We start from the raw sequence: 22960 nt of genomic DNA on the forward strand, positions 1-22960 counted from the left end.
ATGCTCTGGTGCAGCTGCTTGTCTGTTCCTGCCGTGGCAGCAGGAAATGGGGGGAGACAGCAAATGTGCTCCTGGCTGTACCCCACAGGACGTGCCATCTGAAGGAATTCTGTTCTTCACTTCTGGCACCTGACAGCCAGGAAGGGCTGAGGAAAGCCCCCCAAACTGCAGTACAGGGGAGTGAGGAGAGAAAAAAGGACTGAGCCTTAAAGAGGTGAGAGACACAGGAGAGGCAGTCACTGCTGAAGTCCTTTAATAGAAAATCATTTTCCCCTTTTCTTTGCTCTCCAGACCCCAGTGTTCAGAGGGCAGGGGCAACTCTGACTGCTGCCAGCTGGATCCTCCAGAGGTGCCATTCTTTCAGCTAGGGCAGGCTAATGCCAATAGTGGGAAAATACCCTGGATGCTGAATATTCACATTTGCATTCTTGAAACCCAAGCTGAACTTTTATTTAGTCTGAGTCATGATTCAAAAAATAAAATATGCACGGATCACAGTTGTGAAGAAAAGCAGCAGAAGTGGCTTTTTGGCACAACCATATGCAAGCCATATTTCTCTAGAAGTAATTTCCCATGGAAATTTAACCTCTGAAGGACACTGAAGTTAAATTAAACTGTAGGTTTTGTAACATAAGATGCTATTGTCAGTCTGGCAAGTCTGGCAGCCATGGAGGAGTAACACAATATGAAAGAAATGGTACACCCGTATTTAGAGCTAAAAAACAAGGAGCTTTTCCCAGAGTCTGCATTAATGTTGCCATCTCTTTGTTACTATGGCCATGTCATTTAATCTCATTGCATCATCTGAAAATGGCTGTGAAATTATTACCATATGTAGCCAGCATATAAGGGTTAGGGGAATAAATCACAGTGAGAGAAGATCCTAAGCTTTGTCCTTAAAGAGGAGAGATTTGGGAATGTGCAATTCTGAAGTGACTTGACCTGGTGGGCACGTGGTGAATGTTTGCCCTGCTTGAGGTGAGGGGAGGCAGTGGCATCTCTGTGGTGATGATCACAGGAGGTGGATGAGCCCTGCAGCTGCCCCAGTTGCTGACAGCTCCATGGTGGTGATGGTCTGGGACCTGTGAGTGCTGGGGGCTGCCTGTGCTGGGCTGGCCTGGCCAGCCAGATGTGCCTCTGCTAATAATAACAGGAATTGCCCTACGAGCAAAGCTCCATCTGGGTCACTTGTGTAAGCTCGGGGTATCAGCTCCTCTCCTCCAGGACAGGTTATGTAATCGCATCAGAAATCAAATACACAATTTGGATTTCACCTTTTTCTGAACATCTGGCTGTTCACGTTTTGGGCCTGCTGATTTCATAGGGATCCTGGTTAGAAGAAGGTTTTCTGTGCATGCAAGAATGGAAAACAAATGCTGAAAGGTTGCCCAGACAGTGACCTTGGAATTAATTCTCAAATTTGAGTGAATTTCTTTACATTTTCTCCTCTGAAAGTTTCAATAAGAGCAGTGCTGTGGTGTGTGACCTCTCTAGCCCTAACTGGGTGTTTCTTTGAAAGTCCCTCTTTTCTCTAATGCTGCATTGCTGCCTTTGAAATCAGCAGAGAGAAGGGCAGTGGAGCCCTGCAATGAGATGCGACCTAAAGCTGGTGGCATCTACAAAGAGAGTCCAGTTGACTTCAGCAGCCTTTGGAGTGAGCTCCTAAAAGGCTGCTGCCAGTGATGCCCTCACAGTGGTTTAATTCCCTCTCTTTACTGGTCTCAGATAGTGTGAACCCACTGACCTCTGGTGCACGCTGACCATCCTCTGTTTTTCGCCAGGGAAGCAAAGCTTGGGACAAGTTTTGCTGGAGAATTGTCAGAGAAGTGATTGCAGCTTTTAATTTGCTTGACTTACTGGCTGGGGTCCACGTTGGCAGAGCCTTCAGCAGCTCGTTATTGTTGGAGGCTTTTCTTGCTGGGTGTTCTCTGCAGCTGTGCTGAGGGTATCTGCTGCACCCTGAGCTGTGTGCCCAGCCCCAGGATCCTCTCTCCAAAGCCAGTGGGATTTTTTTTTTGTCCCAGCAGCAGCATGTAAACATAAAGAAAGGTTTCACAGCCTTGTTCTTGCTGGTTTTGAGTCCAGAGACTTTGAGGAAATAAGATAAGTGCGATGTCTGTTCCTTCAAAGTCCCCACAGCATTTTTAACTGTACTTCTGATCACTGTAGCAGATAATAAATACAATACATGCACCCATGCACATAAAACAGTGTTGTTTTGTGCTTAGTCCATGTGTTTCATGTTGAAATCTGGATGATGGCCAGATCAGTAAATGACTCTCATTTTTAATGGAAATCAGAAACACAACAGATGTACTGTACACTGAAAAGAGTTAAAAATAGCTGTTTGCAATCTCTGTGCTTGCCTTTAAACAAAGTACATGGTACAGAGCAGTGGTGGTTTAGCATATGGAGGCTCTAACATCCGATATGTCTGAGAGTTTGCCAGGTTTGTGCAGGGAGGTCTTGAAGTTAATGGCAAGTTTCACAGACAGGATTTCTGCTAACATCTTAACTCTCTCCATGGTCAAACCCTCTGGCTCCTGTGAAACTCTTTATGGTCACTTGTATGTTGCAGTAAATTTGTGAAAAGATAGGGAAAGCCCAGTAATAGTTGGTTCCCATCCCTGCCCTATTGGGGAGCTGGGTATTTTTATTTGGTTTCTATCTGGATAAATTGAGATGTTAATTCTGGGTCACACAGCAAAATATTTTTAATGCTGGTGCCTCCTTCTTATGGCTGGTGCCACTTCTTTCTCATTACAAATCAGAATAACTAGAACAGCATTACATGGGGGATTGGCTGCACCTGGCAAAACTGGATTAATTCCAACATGCTGCATAACTCCAGACTGACTGCAGTCCTTGGGAGAAAAGGATTTGCCTTTAAGAGTTAGCCTAAGTGCTGTCCCAATATGTACATCTTCCAGTGTGCTTGGCCTCATTGCAGTTGTCAAAAGACTGGAGAGCCTTTATGTAAATCATTTTGATAATACACATTTGTAAGCTGGTGTAAAGAAAACATTTTCTTATGAATGTTATAGAGTGGAGGAGCTTCATCTCCATATCACACTTATGCTTTAATGCACAACAGCTTTTAGTAGTCTCCATGTCAGATGCTCTGTGAAGACTCAGAAAGAAGTCTTAGAGAGCAATTACTCAAACTACCTGAAAGACTGATTTTTTAAAAGAGGAATTTTATCTATTTCTGCTGACTTCCATACAGCGCATTTTTGATTCAATATGTTTTTCATGTTTAAAAAAGACCTTGTTTTCCCAGAGTGCTAAAAAAAGCCCTTTGAAACCCCATGAGACTATAGTGATGAGCTATGCTAGAGAAACCAATATTATATATTTCATCATTTGTCTGGTGTCCTTGCCAAACTTCTAATTTAGCAGCACACAGTAGTGCACCAAAGTGAGTCATGAATTCTTCAGTATAATTACCACGCAGTGCAAAACCAAGGCTACAGAAGTCTGAACCTTTTCCTGTCTGTCGTTTTTCCCTTCTACTCTCTTTTCAAATACCATATGCTGTGCAGGAAAGCTGCGCATTGCATCACAGCTTCAGCCCTGCTCTCAGCAGATATGATTAAAGGCTAAATTTTGAGTTAATAACTAAAAGTCCTTTTCCGTGGGACAGTCACAAGAAAAAGAAGAAAAAGGTGTTTGATTTCCTTTACAGCTAAAATGTGGGGCTTTTTAGGGAAAACACCCTGGTAGAGACAGCCACTGTGGAGTTGTACAGCTTGATATGAGATCTGAGTAAATGCTAAGAGAAGGTCTTGTTGACATTTTAAAATTAGTTTTCCCTTGAATTGATTTTTATGTCTTTATATTTGTCATTTTAGAAAGTGAGCCTTACATGTGAGGCAGTTGCAAAGGGCAATTGGAAACCTCGTGTGTTCATTCAGGGTTCACCCCCAGGAATAACCCACCCCAGAATTGTGGTGATAACTTGGTGTTATCAGTGATGTACCTGCAATCTAGAGTTTCAAAACTGATGCTGTATCCAAATTCATGTTCAGTTCAGTGTCTGCATTGAGGCTCACTATTTTTTACCTCTTTTATAAGTGAGTATACACAAAGGCTCACATTCTAAAAGGGCATCACAGAAGCCAAAGATTTACAGAGTTGCTGACAGATAAAGTCTTTCTTCAGAAAGACCCATTTCAGGTTGGTTTTGAAATTTTGCAGCATTCCAGTTGCTGCACGTGACTTACAGACTCCTGCCTCCTGTTGAAAGTAAGAGCTTAGAAACTCAACACAATTTCTGCCATACTTGTGTTTCTTCAGACTGCAAGAGATGAATTGTCTTTGCAAGCTAAAATACGTTGATATGTTAAATATTATTTGTGTTTGAACTATTCCTGCCTCCCTGCCTGTGTTATGGGATGGTTTCAGCACAGGTTTTACCAGAGCACAAAGAGATGAGACAAAGAGAACTGGGGGACTTTGCCTCCTTCAGCTGCTGGGAGGTTGGTCACTGTTCAGTTTTGTTTCTAGATGTTGTGTAAAGCTGTTTCCTGAGCAATTAACTGCAGAATTTTGCTTCCTGCAGAAGGCACAGGAAAATGTGGTTGCATTTCTGAAGGCACAGTTACATTTCAGAGAGCTACTACAGAAATACTGCCATTGCAAGGTTCAACTACATGATTCTTCCCACCTCCCTCATAATATTTCTTTAGTATTTCTTACTATTTCCCTATTTTCTAGGGAAATTTGCCTTTCAGACCTAGGTCTGCTTATAAACTGTAGATTAAAGATAATTATTTTCTAATGGTGACTGTGGAAAAATATAAAGACAAAAGAGGTTGCAAACTCCCCTTGAGTTTCTGGAAACTTCTTCACATCCATTCTAGTTGCTATTTTGTTTGCTGTATCTTCTGTTTCTGGCTTGTGGCTCAGCCTTGCACTTGTTTCATGCTTGGATAAAAGCAGATAAGGCAAAGGCCTTGCTCATGTGAGTGTGGCTGTACAGATGCAGAGCACCCTCAGTTCACTGTCACTGAACTCTGCCCACACTCCTTCCCAGCTCTCAATCACCCCTTTTCAGTAATTGCATTAATGCAATACAACAGTCTGACAAATTCCCAGATGTGTCATTTTTTCCCTTCCATAACTATGTTTAAAGCAACACACTGTGGTGAGAAGTTAATTCTACATCCACGCTAAATTAGTTGTGTTGGTTCCTTTTTTTCTCCCCCCTCAAATATTCTGTTTCAGAACTGCAAAGTAAGAGCTTAAACAGAGGTGAGACTATTGTGTCATTGTGGGCACAGTATTCCTTTGCTTGGCAGTTGAATAGTAAGTTATATTTGTAAGGAGGGGGATGGCTCAGGTTATGGAGGTTTTAGGCTTGTCTATTGTATGATCTGCTCTCTTCAGTTGCTGCAGCATCAGAACATTTCTCCCATTTAATTTTTTTTGTACTTCCACAGATGCATGAAAAATTGCAAAAAGTAAGTAAAATCACATTCTAAAAGAGTGCACAGCCTAATCTTGAATGTATATCATGAGGAGAAAATAGCAGGTGATAGAACACCCTTGGTATGAAAGACTACATAATTATGTAGTGTGATCACTGGGGCAGGTGAACAAATTGGGTGTTTTGATGAGAGTGTGCTGGATGGAAAACTTAGACAAGAGTTGCTGGGAAAGAGCTTATGCCAGAGATGAGGCATGGTGGATCAAATCCAACTTGAGGCACTGGGACAGCATGAACCAACCCTGTGCTACTCACTGTGATTAGAATAGCAGCCTGAGAGAGATGGGCTCAGTCTGAATGCTGCATTACTTTGATTTTTGTCAATTAAAGCCTGATGCAATTAGATGAAGCCCTTGCTCTGTGTACTTGACACTGCAAGATGCTGAGGAGGCTGGCCCTGATCCAGCAAAGCACTTAAATGATTCCATTAGTTTAAATGGCTCTACCTGTATGCTTAAAATTAAGCATGCACTGAAGTGCTTTGCTGGGCTGATGCCAGTGTGTGCAATGGGTGGCAAAATCAGATTTTTAGTGACCACCACCACAGCCTTTCTTTGGTTTTGCATGCAGGGGAACTCTAAGGTTTCCTTTATGGCCTCTTTAGGTCGGCTGTCTAGCTCGTGATTTTGATAAAAATAAGTGGCAACACTACATAAATCACCCCCCAAAAAGTGCTTCTCTCACAGAATTTTTACAATGCACTCTATCAGAAACTGTCTGGCCAGAGTATTGCTAAACTGAGCCATTCCAGAGAACAGCACTGAGCTGTTTGAGGTAGTTAAATCCAGAGGCCTGATGCCTTGTAACCAGTGAATGTTTTTTTTAGAAGCAGTTGAACACCATTATTTGAAATCGCTGATGTTCTTGACAGAGTGAAGGCCACGTAGCCAGATGTCTAATGACATTCTTGGATTAAATGGAGCTATAGTCTGTGTATAATTGTGATAAAAGTATATCATAAAATACTATAATTATAATCAAGAGGTTTATATGCTATTCTTAAAAAATAATCTCTAGGCACTGTTAATTCAGAATTAAGCACATCCACCATGTCTGCAAACTTAGAGGTCATATACGTACAAAACTGTATGGAGAAATTTGAGCTGATTTACCCTAAATTAAATAAAATGGGCTTGGAAGAGACCTGAGGAGTTCACTTAGTTCATCTGCCTCTTTAAACCACCAACACCATCTACTCCCCAGTGTCCCTAAGCTATCTGTTTCAGGACATAACAGTCTTTACCATTAGAAAGTATTTCCTGATGTCTGAATTAAATTTCCCTAGCTGTAATTTTATCTCATTATTTCTTGTCTAACCTACCATGCACATGAAGGATGGATTATTCCCTTCCCATATGCAGCCTCCTTTTACAGCAGTCTCAGGGCAGTGCTGAACTACTGTTCCTCCTGTGATTCTTCCTAATTGTTCTATTATTTTCCATTTTCCCACTTCTCTTATTTCCATCCCTCTAGGATCTTCTTCTGGACAACCACCTGCGAGGGACTAAGAAAGGAGCTGAGACTGTGCTCCTGGGGTTTTGTGCAGCAGGAAAGTCTGGTGGGTAGAAAAAATTGTGCATTTCTGCTTTGCTGGCTCTCTCCAGCACATCTGAGTGCAGAGTCCTACTACATGGGCTGGTGTATGTGACTTTATTTAGATTTCTTTTTATTAGAGAAACATCTAATTATCAAACTTGTAATTTCCTTCACAGCAAGTGAAGGAGAACACAAAGCTGTGGTCAGAGGCAGCTGCCACTGACAGGTCTGTGTTTTAGCTGAGTGCTGGATTTGCATTCCTGCTCTTTCTGGGTGCTGCTGCTGACTTGCTCCTCACAAAGGAGGCTCAGTTCTGACTTTTGGTTCTGTTGGTCACCAGACAAAAGGCCAAGGCTGGAGCAGTTTGTGAGCCACAATGCAATTTCTGCAAGCTTTGGCTGGCCAGCTTTTAGAAAGAGACCAAGACCTTGCAGGGAGGTGTGGAACAGGAAAAAAGAAGTCAAGCAACTCCTGAAAGCCTTCTGCACTTCTTTAGCTCAAATCCAAGAAAGGCTATTTCAGGCTTGGGAAGTTTCAGTTACATTCCAGTGATTGATTTTTATTTCTCTGCTAAAGATCAGGTTTTCTTAACAGCCTGGCACACTTGCTAACCATATCTCAGCATTTGGGCATGCTTTAGGTGCAGAATTCTTTCCTCACACAGCTCTACCAGTATTAAACATTATTTTTTTCCCCAGGAACATCCCTGAGGGCAGCCTGTAACCATCAGGGATTCAGAGGGCAGCTCTGGCACTGACCGTGCTTGCAGAGCAGCCCTTACTTCCACATGCTCTGCTCTCTTTAGGATTCCCACAGCACCTCAGGAAAGTTGCGCAGCCCCGGCCCTGCCTTCCCTGAGCTCTGATAATGCTGCCCTGGTGACAGATGATACTCACGTGGGTGCAAAGCCAGTTCTATTTACATTTACACTCTCCCAGCAGGCTCAGTGCAGTTGTCACAACTTGTCAGTGGTCGGGGCCCAACGGTTTGTGGTCGGCGTAAAGATATTTTTCTGTTACAGAATCTGCTGTGTTTAAAAGGGAGCTGGCTGACTGTGATTATTAAGATGTAATCAAATGCATTAAGGCAGCTATTTCCTTTGCCATTAATAATGAGAAAGCTGGCAATATAATCTCCCCTTCGTTCTCTCGTTTCACTTTTGTGGTGAGAAATGAAATGAAAGCAATCAGGAGCTCCAGGAGCCTTTTGGCACTGTGTATTTTTGTTGTCATAAAAATCATAAAGTAAGTACTTCTGTCATGTATTTTTAGTTAAAAATTTTGCTGAGGAAAATCTGTCCTTTATCATAGCTCCTAAGTGTTTCCATAAATAAGAATTAGGTTCTTAATTCATTGAGATACTTTGGAAAACTCTCTTCAACCACACTTGCAGTGTGTCTGTCGCCTTCCCAGGTAATCATCAGTTTTCAATTTCTATAGGGTATATTTATTTGTTTACTAAAGCTTATATAATTTATTTTAAATCCTCCCGAAGAGTTAAGGGATTCGAAAATGATGGGTTATAACAATAATTTAAAATCATGTTTAATACCTTAAATACTTTTCCACTACAGCAGGTTAAATAGTCACCAGCCTTTACCTTATAAAGCCTTATTTAAACCTAATGCTCAAGGAGAAATGCTGTAGAAATTACCATTTAACACTTGTGTTTGACATGGGTTTATGATGTTTTCTCAGCTGAGGAAAATGAGAAAAACTGAGTTGAAACAGTTGAATTCCATTATCTTTGATTCTGCTCTTTTTAAAAACTGATGATCTCACAGTTTGTCTAATGATTCCCTCAAGTTTGTTAACCTTTGCAATAATGCCATTTAATTTTTCATCTACCTCTTTAGTCATTTTTAGTAGAATCAGGACAATTTCTTCATATTCTGGAGTAAGTACTGTGTTCCCACTAGAACCTGGAGCTCTAATTAGACACCCAAGGCTGAGGTCTTCTGTTGTGCTTTCCCTGTGTTGGTCTTAGACCCCTCTGGCTATAATTCCCGCTGGGAGGCCTCAAAGGTGAACTGGGAAATCTCAAAGATAATTCCGTGGAATTTATTTATTCTTGCTTTCCAAAGTGATAAAGTGAGTGACAAGGAGCCTGCAATGACTTGTGCAAAGAGGTAATCCAAAAGTCCTCATGGTGAATGGCAAGGCTGCTCTCATTTTAGTGGTTTTGGAGCTGGTCTTCTGAACCAGAGCAAGTGACACTCAGTGGATCTGGGGGGATAGAATGTAAGAGAACAGTGCAGAAGGTAATCCCACACCTGAGGAGTTGCAGCTGTAATAATCACCAAAGATTAGGAACAGGCCTGCCCTTAGTGAGCCACAGCTGTGCCCAATAAGAAGCAGAGTGCTACAAAAGAGTGGGTTAGCTGGCTGAGGAGAGAGATGGAGTTTGTTGGGTGTGCTGTGAGGAAGAAGGAGTCAGTGCTGTAAGGAGCTGCCCATGAGCAATCACCAAGAAGTGATTTGCAATAAGATGACGACAAGTGGATGCATCTTCAAAGGTTGGATGAGGAAGGCCCTTGAGATACAACCAGGCCTCTGTCTCCAGATTTCCCTTATGCTGTGTCCATCCCTTGCAGGGATTTCTCATGGTACTTTCACTAACTCAAAGGCTTAAAATCCTCAGAAACGTGCTTTGTTCTGCACTGCTTCTGTGGGCCCTCAGGTCCTTCTCTGTGTTTTCTCATTCTGGGCAATGAGAGCATGGTTTTAGTCCTGCAGCAGAAGCCCAAAGCCCTTTCTTCAAGGACAAGAAGTGTTTTTGCTTTGGACCTGCATGCTGAGGGTCCCCAAAGCTGCTTGTGTCTCTTTATGAGATGCTGAGCTCCTGTAAGGCTGGGGAGGAGCCCTGGCTGCTCACTCTAATTCCTCCTGAGGCAGTGCCATGCTCAAAGAGAGACATTTGGAAACAGGCTGTTCCCAGCAGCTCCTTCCACCAGTGCCAGCCTCAGGGTGGCAGGGAGACCTTCCCCATGCCCTCATGTGCCACTGTGATCTCCTGTTTCTGGGAAGCTCTCAGGATGGCTCCTCCAAGAGAATCATCTGTGTTTGCAGTGATAAAGGCTGGGATCTGTCCTTGCCTTCCAGCAGCTGGAGGGTGCTGGGCACAGGCTGGCTGCTTCCTGCCGTGGCTGAGTCCCTCTCCAGATGTTCCCTGTGCCAGGGGAGGGTTTGCCTGCAGCCTGCTCCTCCTCAGCCCCTGTGGGTCATGTCCCTGCAGAGCTAGGGCTCCTGATGGGGTTTGCTGCTCCTCTGGAGCTGACAGAGCATCCTGCTGTGTTTCCAGTCCTCCCCAGCCTGGTTTTGTGTCACTCTTGGTCTCTCCTCTTTGCTCCTTGTCTCTGCAGTGTCTGACTCTGCTCTCCCATTCCCTGGAGCTGTTGTAGAGGTGGGCTGAGATTTGCAAAGGGATTATTTTTTTTTTCTTTTGGAAGAGACCATATCCTGTGCTCTACAAGTGAGAAAAAAGCAATGTAGTCTCTGTCTGTATCACTTGATGCCTGCATTTTGTTCCATTTCTCAGGGGCAAGGCCATCCTGTGCTCTGTCAGCCCTTCCCTGCAGGGCTGTACAAACCCTGTGTTGTCCTTTCACTGCTGGATAAGGGGATGGCTTTGCCCAGACTTTTTCTGCATTATTATTTTTCCTCTCCCCAAAACACCAAACTGTCAGCTCTGCCTCTGATGGAGGAGCAAAGGAAAAGCACTCTTTATTAATTTTTGCATAGGAAATCAGCTGCAGCACTGCAAGGATGAATTTATCTTCTAGCTCTTTGGCTTGTACTTTAGTCACACTTTGTCAACCAGACAATGCTCATCACTTATATATAAAATTCTTCCACAGAACATACAGGTAAGAAGAATACATGTATAATGAAATAACAAGTCTTGGCATTTTCTACAGAAGCAGCCAAACATTCAGCTGTGATCAGTTTTATTAAGAGGAGAAACTGCTGGAAACAATAGTGTCCCAAATAATTGATGAGAGATGAATTTGATCTCTGGTTGGTGGCTGTAATAAATTTCTCTTGTCTGCTCAGTCCACTTACTGCAGGTGGGAACCAACCCCGTGCAGTGATTAAAGAAGCAAAATATTTTAGGCATAATAGAATAGAGAAATTCTCCTAGTAAGCTGGACAAAAATAGCTCCACAGGTAGAAAAAGGGAAGGGGAAGTGCTTTTATTGAAGTCCTCATTAAATTAGGGAGCTGTTATTTTTGTTCCTCACCCCTTGCAGCTGACAGTGAAGCAAAATGATATTTTTGGGATATTGCCTTGTACAGGCTCTGTCCAGCCTTTTCATTAGCACCTCAGGAGCTGAGGCAGGGAAAGGAGCTGCCTTCCCTTGGTGGAATTATTGGGCAGGAGAGGAGGAAAGGTCAGAGGAGGGAGGGAAAGCTCATCTTTGGGTTTGCTTTGGGTTTAACTCCAGATGGTGTGCATGACCTGGATGTCCTCTCTGCCAGCACCAGGGCTGGGCATCACTGCAGGGCAGAGCCAGGGTGTGGGCAGGGGGTTCCCACACAGCCCCTCCTTTGTGCATGCTCCTGCCATGGCAGAATCGAACCAGTGCTGTGCTCTAAAATGTGAAATTTGGTTTCTTGAGGATGTTGTGACTGCAGCCCAGACTCCCTATATTTAGGATTAGACAGAGAAAGCCCTGTCTAATATTGCCCTTTCAGCAGGGCAATATTAGACTAGAAGGCACTATTAGGGCCAAAGACAGCAGCCATAAATAACTCCTTTAATCTGCGCAAGAAAATGAGTAAATAACAACATCGTCCTATGAAACAGTTATGTCTAATGTTTCATTAATGCTTTGCCAACATTGATAATTCTTTTTATATAATTTAGCATGCTGGGCTCCTCTATCCCTGGAGTTCTTTCCAGATGGGGTAGTGCGTCCCAGAGAGCAGGGAGTGTCAGGGCCATCAGCATGTCATTAGAGCTAATGCAGGAATTGTCAAATGATGCCTGCTCACTGCTGAAAAGCTCTGTATTAGCACAAGGCTGCAGAACTGCAGCATTCATCACCAGGGAGTGTTATTTGAAAAGATCATTTAGTATCTGCCAAGGCTGCTGTAATATTTTTTTTGGCCAAAGAATTTAAGTGGGAAGATGTGTGTGTGCGCGCCTCCACTTGTGTTTAATTGTAATCTCACATAATGCACTCCTTAGCTTGACATTTTTAAAGTAAGGGGTAGGTTGGTTGATTCCTGAAATTAATTATAATTCAGATTTTGGAGTGTGCAAAATGGATAGAGAGCTTTCTATAAACCTTTTAGACACAGCTAGAATTTGGACTGATTTATTATGCACTTCTACTATGCTCTGCTGCTCATGTAACAGAATCTTTAGGAATTTATTGCAAGAAAATGGCTCCTCTTCACAAATTTGATGCAAGGAGAAGATGGAATTTGGGTTTTAATTGCATTTTGGTAAGGAAAACCAAAACCATTCAAGACTTTGGTCCTTTGTACACCGGATGAATTGAGTCTCTGGTGTTCCTAACTCAGGGTAGGAGAATCTTCTATCTGCATTAATGCCTGCATGAAAGTTTTAAGACATGAAAATGACAAATGCTGGGTTAGTTTACTTGTTTTCCCTTGCAGGAATAAATTAGCAAAGTCAAAATACTTCCTGATGCTCCAGCAGAAGAGATTTTAGTTGATTCTCCTTTAGGTGTTTCAGTCATTAATGCATTTTGTTAGAAAGATTAAGTGGACTCCAAATTCTCCTGAAACAGCAGAGATCTTAACTTCTGAATTAATGCATGCCCCAAAAACAGTCTGCCCTGGAGATGGTGTTTTAGAATGACAGCTGTCTGCACAAGGAGTTTGTGGGGAAACAACCATTACAGACTGCTGGTTTAATCCCAATCACCTTTCATGTATAAACATGTATAAACTTTATCACACTTAACAATCTTTAACATTTATGAAGCAAGTTTCCAGCTGAGGAATCCAATAACACCTGCATGGACCTCAGAAGCCCAGCAGAAGAGGGGGGGAAAAAAGATGGTGAAATGCTGTCTGGGCCCTTGTAGAAGAGCTCAGATGTGTGATTTGGATCTAAAGGAATGTTTGTAGCAGTGTGATGGGAATCAGTGTATCTCCATCAGGTATCAGTGCCTGGCTGGGAGCTGGGAGCAGATTGCTCCTGAAGAACAATAAGGTTTTTTCATCAGTTCTTCCCTGTTGGCTAGGATAGATAAGAAAGCCTCCTCCCCTACTTGACTCATGCAGTAGATAAGATAAAATATCTATATAAGAGATAAAACTTAAGTGCAGTAGGAACTTGGAAGAGACATTTTCTAGGAGAAAAAAGCTTAGCAGGCATCAGTTTATAAAAAATAAAACAGGCATGGATTTGTACTGCGTTCTAGTAAAAGCAAAGCCCCATTGTTGGCTCAGTGTGTTTTCTGTTGGAGACTGGATTGTAACCAAGGCATCATCTGCAGGTTGTAATTCTCCCCTCTGGAGCTTTTGGAGCTGGGGAAGTTCAGTTTGCTCTGGTAGCCTTCATGCCATGCTAACATGTGTGGCAGTCATTTGCAAAAACTGCTGACCTTAGCAGGCTGCAAGGCTTGTGTCTTATGAAGATGAGTATTTCCATCCACATTTGAATTTCCTTCTTATAGTGGGGTGAAAAAGGCCTTTTACAGGTTTATCATTCCTGAGCCTTGGTGGTGGCAGCATTCCCAGTCATTAGGGCAGCTCAAAACCAAGGTTTTTTTCTTTTCTGGGAACACTGTCTTTTCAAAGCAGTGACAGAGCAAGAGGAATTGTCCATTTTTTTTCCCTTGAAGAACTTATTTCCATTTTCTCTTAATTATCTGCACCACTGGTTTCTGCCTGTGTGCTGGGTTTGGCTGAGGTAGAGTTAATATTCATCCCAGTAGCTGGTCTGAGGCTGTATTCTGGATTTGTTGGTAAGTCTGGGATGTTTTAGCTATTGCAGAGCAGAGCTCACACAGAGTCAGTGCCTTTCCTGCTCCTCACCCCACACATCTGCCAGGAGAATGGAGGTGCATGAGGAGCTGGGAGGGGACACGGCCAGGACAGGTGACCGCAACTGACCCAAGGGATATCCCAGGCCATATGGATGATGCTCCATGTTTAAAGCTGGAGTGAGAAATAAGGAAAGGGGAACACAATCAGAATGATTTGTGGGAAAGTGTTTGCCTTCCCAAGCCACTGTTACATGTAATAGAACTCTGCTTCCCTGGGGTAGCTGAGCCTGCCTGCCCATGGGAAGTGGTGGATGAACTCTGAAATTACTTTTCTTGTGGGTATGGACTTTGCTTTACCTATTAACTGTCTGAGGTTGGTTTTTTGTTGGTGTTTTTTTTTTTTTTTTTTTTCCTTTAATTTTAAACTTCTGCTTCTCTCCCCATCCCACAAGGGGACAGTGAGTGAGCAGCTGCTTGGGGATGAGTTTCTGTCTGGGGTTCAACCATGGCTGCACATTATCTACCTCACTGGCTCTCATGAATAAAGATTCCAGGGATTGTGCTCACACATTTCCTCTTGTTCTGTGCTTTCCCAGTGCTCTGTGCAGTGCTCTAGTAGCATATATAGGTCAGATTATATATTACATTCTGAGTTTGCATGATGAGCTCTGACTGAAGCACCTAGGGACAAATAACCCAAATACAGGCCAGTATTCCTCTAGTAACTTGGTTGTAGTACACTGCTCATTATGTGAGTGCTTGAGTACCTATCCCTTCATGATTAAAGATATGCAAAATATAATTTAGGTGTTCCACTGTCTGCTTGCTCAGGGAATATTTCCCTTCTAGGTGAATAAATCCCTTAGCTTGAAAAATGCAGTTATAACTTCCATGTTATCCAAGTTTGTGGGGTTTTCTCCACTACCTTCACCTTTATATAGGTACACTGCAGGTTCTCTAGAGGAGAATTTTCCCCGGAAACCCAGGGTAAATTTCAGAGGAAAAACTAGATAATTAATATTAACTAGATTTAAACAGAATGTTGGAGCACATACAAAACTCTTTACTAAGCAGCTCTACATTGAGTCCCTGTTAAAAAATGGCCAAAGAACCTTCAAGGGAAAAGAAGACATGAACCAAAGGGGTCTTCTGTGCTAGACAATGATTGACTGAGGCAGAGACTTGAGTAGAAAAGATTATTTGCTTTTGGTTGTGTTGGATATGCTGCATTTTAGGTGTGCCTGTGTGCTGCAAGAAAGCTGGGCTGGCAGCAGATAATTAATGAGAGGATGAAAGTATGAAGAAAAGAGAAGAGTAGGATCATCAGGTATCTTCCAAAATGGATTGTAATAGAGAGTGGCAGAATATGCTGGCAATAAAATCCAAAGATGAAGAGCTTTCATTTAATCAATTAAGATCGATTAGTGGAATCAAAGGTACAGTATGGGTAGCAGCTAATGCAGAGGTTAAAGCATTTTATCACTAGTAATTATGAAATTGGCTCAATTTTCTATTTCAAATCCTCATGTTTGCAGTAAGCATTATAAATAATAAAATGTTATTATGTTTTATTTAATATTTATCACCCATCTTAGCTGCTTGAGTAAAATCATGCCATACTTAAAACCATGAGTTTTTCTAATTCTAAATTGCTAATTTCCCTCACCTTTTTGTGACCTCTCTTTAAACCTGTTTCATAAGAGTATCCACCCATGATTTCTTTCAGTGAAATGAAAAATGATCAGGATTATAGACCTTTGCTTTTGAAAAACCAGTCTTTTTTTTATTTTATTTTTCAAATGCTGACCCTCACTTCACCACTTCACAGAAGCACGATTTTTCTACATATCCTTTTGTTTCCATTTTGGAGAAAAGCTTTAACGGAGACATGCTTACACAGCAACACCATCCTTTTTCTGTAAGAGCTGGTTTGCTCAGGGAGCCAGCCCAAGTTAGCTGTCCTGACAAACGAATTCTTTTATGGGTGTGAGCTCTATTTCCCTTAGGGCTGTGTGTAGTCGAGTTGTACCAGCACATCCTTGCTAATGCAAGCCAGTCCCAGGCTTGGGGCAAGAAGGGACAGGACAGGGACCCTTCTGCTGCTGAGGACACCCAGAGAGGCAGGGGGTGCTGAGCAGGGGCTCTGTGGGAGCTTTGGACACTTCACAACAAGCACCTTCCTTTAAAGCTTTTCCCCATCCTTCTGGCCCTATCAAACAAGAGAAGTTTTTGGCTCAGAGAGAAAGATGTTTTCAAATGACTCTTGGCTTTCAAACCTGAGCTCCACCCTGCTCCAAGGCTGCTGATTTAAATGCAATTATAGAACTGTATTGAATGCAGCTGAAAAAATAGGGCTGGTGAAAAAAAAGGTGAAAAATCTAGAGCAAGGTGCTTTTTCTTCACCTGCACACACGGAATATTTCATGCAGACCCCTTCCCTTTGTTAGCTCCAAGAGGTGAATGTTTGTCCTGAGTGCTGCTTGTTCCCAGACCCTGAGGGGTCAGAAAGCTGTGGTTTTTCCATGTGTTGATGAGGTTGGGCTGTTCCTGTGTGCCTGGGTTTTGGGAGAATCCCTCAGAGATCCCCCTGGTGTGCCACACGCTGAGGTGGAGCCAGGGGCTGTGATAGATAGGATTGGACCAAGAAAGGAAATAATCATCATATATACAACTTTTGCTCCAGAAAAAGGGAGGAGTTCTGCACACCCTTGTGTTTTCTAAGCCCTTCATGTGCAATATTTCTTTACATAGTTGTTTTTTCCTTGGATCCTGATCCTCTGAGGGTGGAAATCTGCCTCCCATCTTTGATGCCTGAGTAAGGCAGGAGGAGCTCTACCCTGGATCCAGCAAATGCAGCAAAACCAACAGTGGAAAAAAAGCTGTCAGGCTCAAATCACTGTGGGACCAGAGCTGCAGTGCTCTTTTGTTATGTGTGGTGTTCAGACTTGAGCCTCCTCAGAGAAAGTTTGTTTCAGTTCAGGACCCTAGGCAGAGAAATATATTTTCTATCTTACAGAAAGTAGGATAGTTCCTGACTCATTGCAAACCATTAGTGTAAGATTTTGAGGTGAGCTGTTCTCTGCTTTTCTATTAAAAATCCATAAAACTGAGCTTCTCCCACCCACTCAAGCTGATAAAGCACAAACCCACAAAAACTTGTAAATAAAACATGAGGCAGAGGAATTCTCAATGTCTTTGCGGGAAGGAAGAGACAATAGCAAAATATGTAGCAGCCTAAAGCCAAACCCCACATGAACAGCAATTTGTACTTAATGCAGAGCAAAAAAATAATCACTCCACCCTCCCCAAGGTAGTTCATGAGTTTTGTGAAACCCCCTTGAACAGCTGATATAACAATTTAGATGGGCTTTTTTTCCTGAAGAGTTGCGCAAGTTCCTGCTCATCTCCAAAAACTCAGTTTAAACTAAACTGCCTCATGTGACACAAAATATCTCTCATTTTAAATCCTTGCTCAGGATCAGAGAACCCCTGCACTTGTGGAGTCCTGTGCTGAGCTGCAGCTTGGCCAACTCAAACTTCACATCCCACCCTGCTGCAGAAAGGTTGTGTTGATGGAGCAAAGGAAGGAGGGGGAAAAGATAGTGTGAGAAAGGGTGCTGGACAGTACAGACACATCTGCAAGCAAAAAAAGGCAGAGCAAAACCTCCCTGTTCAGCTGCAGGTGCTGATTGGTACCTTTGACAACACAAATGAACTGCTCATAGGGATATTCATTGAGTCTGAATTCTGCCAGAACCAAAACTGTTTGTGAAATCATATTGTTTAGTCATTTTGTTGTTGTTGTAAAAGAAACAAGAAAAAAAGAAAAAAAAGACAAGGAAATTACAGCAGCATGGGTCTGGTCTATGTCTGCATTAGTAAAATAAGAAACTGCAATTTCCCCTTGGGGAATTTAAAATTATATTTTTCCTACTGTCATAGAAACTGTCAAAAATAAGAAGTAATTCATGCCAAAACCAAATGTTTTGATAAATGCAAAGCAACCATTTCCTCAAAAAATTTCTTTTGCCAGGAATTTTGAAATGTTGGTCTGTTCTATTGTGGAAGAGAAATTCATCTGAATATATTCTCCATGAAACAAGATGTCCAGTTGTGACCCAGAGCTGCAATAAAATGTTCTTACTGATTAAGTTCTAGTGGTCTAAGCACCATCAAGGATTTGGTGAATGTGGCCTTAAATAATTTCATTATCATAGATTTTGTTATATTTAAATAGTTCAGTCTTTCTTCACCTCTTGTCTATGCAGAAATTATCAGGACTCTGCATCATAGAGCTGTAGATGAAAATCATGAGAGGATCTAAAGATTTCAGGTAGAGCTGAGTTACCAAAGAAACATAATTCTACAAAAAGTGAAGTGAATTCTCTGCTCTGGGAAGCAGGGCTGGACATGAGATTTTGGGTGGGATTCTTTTCTGTGGAGTGGGCAGGGCTCAGCACAGGTAGAAAAATACTCAATGGTTTTCTGGGCATCTTAACTGCAAAAGTTGTGGAGAGAGAAAGTGCAAGGCATTAAGAAAAGCCCATCTGTCTAAACCATAAAATGAATAAAATCCTAATCTGCCTTGTTGATTGATATGAACATGTTTTCTTATTTTTCTTTCATCTGTATTGAAAAAAACACGTAAGCATAGAGGCATCTTACCCTTCAACAAGAGTGTACAGTAAGCAGGATTATGTTGTTCTCATACAAGAATGGAAATTAAACAAAGAATTGCTCTTCTTTGTCCTGTTTCTGCAAGACAAAGCAGATCCTGCTGTAAGATCTCCTGTGTAGTGCCTGACGTGTGCAAATGCTCTTGGTGGGTATATGAAGTGTCTGCACCACTTCCACAAGTAAAGGCAGTTCTTGGTGTTTATTCTCTGATTTAGAGCTGTGTATGATCTCTAGGCCCACAAATGGGCTCTGAGCTTTCATCCCCCCCAAAGTCAATGGGAGTGTAGATACCTGGAAATTTGCTGTATTTCTGAAACTAGTGTTTTGAGCATCTCAGTTCTCCTTGGAAGAGGGAAGCTGTCTCAACTGGGAGTTGGCTCCAGCTGAGACATCCACAGGTACATCCCTCTGGCTGAGGATTGCTGGCACAAGCCCCAGAGGAGCCCAGCAGTGACTCAGTTCCTTTCCTTCTCTGAAGTTTCTTCATTAAAAGCTATGTGAGTTGAATCTGTGATCACTTCACCTTAAGTTGTCCCTCCCAGTTGTGATTTTCCACAGCAAATATCTGGACCTGGGAAGCCAGAGATAATGTTTAACCACATAGTTCCAGATTTGATGATGATGTGATCTATTCTGGGAACAAGGACCATGGCTTCAGTACATATTTACGAGGGTGGCGAGGTGCCCAACAGGAAGCATGACGTGAATCTCCAAATTCAGGGCAGCCCTGCAAGGTGGTTTGGATGAACTGTGTGTCCCATGGAGTGGAGCAGGGGGCAGCAGCCAGGAGGCATGAATGGGTATACATGGACAAAAGGTATTTTTCCACTTCTGCTGCTGAGCCCATGCTGGCTCGAGGTGAGAGCTCAGCACCCTGGTATCCAGACACATCTTAGCTAGTGTTTGAGTGTGAGCAGCTGCACAGGGAGGCCATCAGTGCTGCCAGGCCTGCCTGTGCCAACCATCCTTCTGTCAGCACAGGGACTGGCCAGGTGCAGGTTGGGAGTGCCCTCTGCACCTGACCCTCTCACATGCTGTACCCAAACCCCATGGGCTTGTTGGGGTGTTTTTCTCAGGAGTGCTGTGTGGAAATAAGGCTGTTGTGGTTTCAAAACCCCTGGTTCTCCCAGGTGTCCCACACACCACAAGCTCAGCTGAGCTTGAGTATTGTAAATCAAAGGCGACTCCAATGAAGGGAAGAGAATGATGAGGAAGACTCCATCAGAAGGCTAATTAATTACTTTATTATACTATACTACATACATTTCATCTAAACTGAATTTGCCAAGCACTCAACCCTGCACACACTGCACAGAATCTTGTGACTGTCAGCGACAGTCCCGACACACTGATAGGCCCTGACAGGCCAAGGAACAAAACACCATCACAGTGGGTAAACAATCTCCATGTTGCATTCTACTTTGGCCCAACATAGGCACAGCAAGAGTGTTTTCCCTTTCTCTGAGGTTCAGAGAATGGGAATCTCAGAAATCCTTGGGAAGAATTGTGCCTTGCTTTTCTCTGTGAAGGGAAATGTGGCGACACTTGAGGCCGCTGCAGGTCCGGGCCCTGCTTGAGGCTGCCGCAGGTGCAGGCCCTGCTGTGGTCACACGCTGATGGAATGGATATTCCAGCCTGGATCCATCTGTTTGGGAGCTGTGTTGGTCAATGCCTCCTGTCCTGTCATCCCCTTCAAACTGCCAGGAGTGATGATCACTGCACAGGTAGGGACAGGCAAGGGCTGAGTTGCTTCATCTCCCAGGGGCAGCCCTGATCCCAAGGAGCACGTTGGTGCCTGCAGTGAGAGCACTGATCTGCTCAATGCCCAGAACCAGGCTCTGCGTCTTGTTCAGAGGAGTTTTTGAGGGTTGTGTTTGCTGAACGCAATGCTTAGAAAATGTGTGGCAAATTTAGGAAGGGCATCATGGATATGTCTGCCAGGGTTTGTGAAATGTCACAGTTTTAGGGGCCGCTTCATGACTCTTTTCAATATTTTTATAGTAAAAGCAGGGCTACAGCATTAGTTTATGATAGAAATAGATGCATCAGTAGATACTAAACAAAGAAAGGACTGTTTTTACTGTTGCAGATATGTCTTGGATCTCAAACAGGAAACAATATTCATCCTCAAAGTTTGCTCCATAGCTGCACTTAGTTGTACCAAGTACAGTGCAAACTTTTAAAGGCAATCTCAAGAAAATGCCACCTGGGAATTTTCATGCGCCTGAATTAAGAGGAAACAGTGTTAAGTACAGTGAAAGTGTGGGAAACACCCTAAGGCCCAATTGAGAAGGAGAAACCACACACTTACCATTATTGTCTGTCCTGGGAGATTCTGCTCTTTTTTTTACCACACTATCCAGATTAAAATGTTTGCTTATGACCTGCAGCACTGTGCACCTGATTCTGCTCTTGCTGATGTCTGTGGCAGGGGTACATTAGTGCGATCTTCCAAGCATTCACTTCTCTGTGAAAGGAAGAGAGAAGCAGAGTGGCCTCACAGGCTCCAATGACCATTTCCAGCACAAAATCTGATGCAATTAGGCTCTATTTGAGCCTATTATAGTGGAATTTTCCTGCCAATATTGTGCTGTGAATGTACCATATATGAGCAGTGGGGATGCCTGGCTTGTCCTGGTGGCTTGGAGAGGACAAAGGCTGTTCAGGATATGTCTGTGCTGTGGGATGCAGCTTCCCACATGGCCAGGGCAGGCAGAAATGGCTTTAAGGTAATCAAATGAGCTGCTGTACCCACAGGGATGGCTCAAAGTAGTTTTTAAGGACTTTTGGTAAACAGCGTGTCCAGCATGGGCTTCCTTAGCTATGGTTTGAGAGTGAGAGTCCTGCCTTGTGTGACAAGGTGAAATCCAGCTGGGCACATTGTGCTGCTGGGACCTTCCTCTGCACCAGAGGCACCCAGGGATAGGCTGGAAGGGAGTTGGTCCCTGTCAGCCATGAACATGTTTTTCTCACAGCTCTCAGATGTTTTTCTGATCCTCCCCAGACCTTTGTTCATGCTCCAAAATCCCGCCAGAGCCACTGGAGGAAAACAAGTCTCAGGGAAAGGCCTCCAACGGTGACACAAATTATGTGAGGATTCAAACAAGTCCTAACCTGACATTTTTCAAAGTGAAATGCAGGACCTGCCGCTCGCTGATTGCTTTTGGCCTGTAACAGCAGCTGAAGCACAAACAACATCATTTGCTGTGCATGATGACAAGGAGAGAAAAGAGGAATGGGGAAGAAGTGAGAAAAAAAGAAATATTGAATCAAATTATGGAGGAAAAGCAGCTTCTTTATAGACAGTTTTGATCAAACTATTAATTTTGTGTGTATGCTTAGAAATTATTGTGATGTATTCACTGCCCATGCCAGAGCTATAAAGCTTGTTTTATCAAATACTGAAGAAGGAGGAATTCTTTCCCTTCCTCAGCAGGGCTTGACCTCTAGGGCAGGAAAACCTGAGGGCTTCATGCATTCCATGCCAATGGGGAAGGTTGAAAGGAATTTCCCCAGGTTGCTCTGGGCTGGGATGCCCAGGGCTGCCATCTGAGAGGGGTTTGTGCAAATGGGGCCCATTTTGTGCAGCCCATCATGGACATTTCCCCTCTTTCCCCAGCAAACCAGGCAGCAGGCTCTTACTCATGATATTGAAATTGTCTGTGCTTGCAGGGGGAGTTCTCTCAGAAAGGTGAGCTGAGGTGAGACACCTCCAAGCATTACCCACAGCTTGCAGAACTAACTTCTGCAGGAAACCTATAAAAGTAGGGAGAGAGGAATAAAAACTATATTGCATTCCAGTGGAGCGAAGACCATGGTCTCTTTAAATGTTATTGAGTCAATAATTAAGTGAATTTGGAGTGTGAACTGTGTATCCACTTTAAATGGATTAATGATATGAGAATTCATACAAAATTGCTGTGTTGATTTTATGTTAATGGCTTTTTGAATATAAGCTGAACTATTAACCAAGGATAAGTGGAACTAATGTGGCAGCAGTACAATAGAAATATAATTGAAGGGATGGTCTGCCATTTGTAAAGGACCTTGTTTCTCTGGAGTGGGTTGGGAGAACAAAGGGTCCCTTGGACAGATTAGAAGGATGTCAGTGGGGTGGGAGGGCTTTACATAGAGGGATGCTCAAAAGAGCCCTGAATGCTTAAATGAAAGCTCAGGGAGGAGTGTAATTCAGATATCAACAGTGACACTGGAGACAGACAGCTGGGCAGGGTATCTACTTTGTTCACCAGTTTGTGCCTGAAATCTCTCAGGATATTCCCAGGACTGCTGCATTT

The sequence above is a fragment of the Ammospiza nelsoni genome, chromosome 17 (assembly GCF_027579445.1).
Source record: "Ammospiza nelsoni isolate bAmmNel1 chromosome 17, bAmmNel1.pri, whole genome shotgun sequence".
NCBI classification, from domain to species: Eukaryota; Metazoa; Chordata; class Aves; order Passeriformes; family Passerellidae; genus Ammospiza; species Ammospiza nelsoni.